A 2219-nucleotide genomic window follows, 5' to 3' on the forward strand; every position below is an offset into this window, starting at 1 on the left:
ACAATTTAGATTTAGCTGTTCGGTCACATGATCCGCCACCTGCCCTGACCTGACGTGTCCTGAGCTAAGATCCACCCTGGCTGTCACTGCCCGTTCGGTCCGGTGAGCAGGTTTTGCAGCGGTAGCGTTTAGTTTCTGCCAGGTTTATTCTTGCAAGATGACTGAAGTTAAAGTTAGCAATAAGCATCCTCTGGCTCAGCAACTGTTGGTCTAAGAAATCTATGAGGTGTTGTGATTCTGTTACATTCTTTATGAATATTCTTTCTTTCATTCTTTATGAATATGGGTTGCTACAATTCAGCCGGTTATATTGTAAGGTCTATACTTTCTGTATGGCATTTTAACTTTGTGCGCCATGTGCCCCCTTTTTAACTTTGAGCACCTGCCCCTCCTAAAGTCTTTGCTAGTCTTTGTTCAGGATCCAAAAAACGCATCCAAAATTTAGAAAAGCGATCAGAGAGCGCAGACCTCCACCAAGCATATTGTGATTGTCACCAACACTTTAGTCCTACTTTAATGTTATACTCCCTTTCAGCCGACTGTCTGCTAGGTATAAAGCCAGGTTTAAAGTTGCATAAGTCAAATTTAAACCAAGAACCTGATCATGTAAAAACGAACGGTAGCATGTTAAGTTACCTAAACGCACCCTTGTGAACGTAAGGGAGTGGAAGAGTAGGTGAATTTCCATGCTGGACATGAACGCAGCACTGCAAGTTCATATATTGAGAAATAAATAGAGATTTTATTATCAAACAAATAAAATATTTTTATCATATAACAACAAAAGAGGAGACCCCGGGGCAGACCCAGGACACGCTGGAGAGACTACATCTCTCGGCTGGCCTGGGAACGTCTTGGGATCCTCCCGGAAGAGCTAGATGAAGTGGCTAGGGAGAGGGAAGTCTGGGCTTCCCTACTTAGGCTGCTGCCCCCGCGACCCGACCCCGTATAAGTGGAAGAAGATGGATGGATGGATGGAACAAAAGAGTACCAAAAATTAGTACCTTTGAGTACTGATACCAATTGCCAGGTAGAATAGGATAGAATACAATATTCTTTATTAAAATACCATGGGGGAATTTTTTCTCACAGCAGCTCACAAAGTGCAAAATGCTCTTAAACAATGAAAAATAGAATAATAGTAAGACTGCAAAATTTAAAGAAAATATAGAAAAGTTTAAAATATTATTTACGCAAGAACAAAAGAAGTAGAAGAATCAGAACTGAACGGTGCGGTACTACAGTAAAAATACTTTCAGTTCTGGGCATCTGTACCGTATCGTTTCAAATATGAAAGGTACCCATTCCTGAAAGAGGAAGGTCAAAAAAAAAAGATTGAAACTAGAGGTATAGTGTTTCACTATCAAAGCAACAAGTCACATTTATTTGTTTTAGCTAGAAACTTAATAAACTTTTACACCATGTCTAAAGTCCAGGCCAGTAAATTTTCTCAAACGCCTTTCTTTTTTAAACTCTTTTCATAACAAAACTAGAAAAACACTCAGAGAGCGCTAACCTCCTTCAAGAATATTATGATTGTCACCAACACTTTAGTCCTTCTTTAATGTTATACTCCCTTTCAGCAGACTGTCTGCTACAATTTGGTGTTAGTTGCAGGTTTGTACGATAATTTGTTTCCTGACAGTGTTGAAAATGATGATGACCCAGTACATATTTCATATTCAGGATCTTAGTATCCAGAATATTGCCAGGATCTGGATCGTACTTTTACATCTGTCAGAAATTATGGTGACCTTGTCTTGTATTGTTTAGCAAAGCACTCCGACCATTTATGGTGGAGTTATAAACACATATGGTGAAAACGGCCCTATCTCACAATGATAAAGAATCCTTTAAAAAAGTCCTGGATCCAGACGGTGATCCGAATCACCGCCAAAATGTAATCACTTTTTCCTTATCCCATTTGGAACATTTCCTGAAAATTTCATCGAGATCCATTTGTTACTTTTTGACAGACGAACTCTCCCCAAAACATAACCCCCTTGGCGGAGATAATAACGGACTTTAACATTAAAGTCTACCGCCATCAAATTTATCGTTTTTGGGTGTTATCCTGCTCGTGCTTACTGCTAATCGATTTTCATTCAACATTTGTACAAACAGTCTGTTTTTCATTGCTAATAGCTGAGTATGCAAACAGACCCAGTTCTTGTATGTAATAGTTTCCTCTTTCTCCTGTTTTTCCTGGAAACCAGTCT

The sequence above is a fragment of the Halichoeres trimaculatus genome, unplaced genomic scaffold, assembly GCF_033239565.1.
Source record: "Halichoeres trimaculatus isolate MK-OKI-2021-1 unplaced genomic scaffold, fHalTri1.1 fHalTri1_scaffold_13, whole genome shotgun sequence".
Taxonomy (NCBI): Eukaryota; Metazoa; Chordata; class Actinopteri; order Labriformes; family Labridae; genus Halichoeres; species Halichoeres trimaculatus.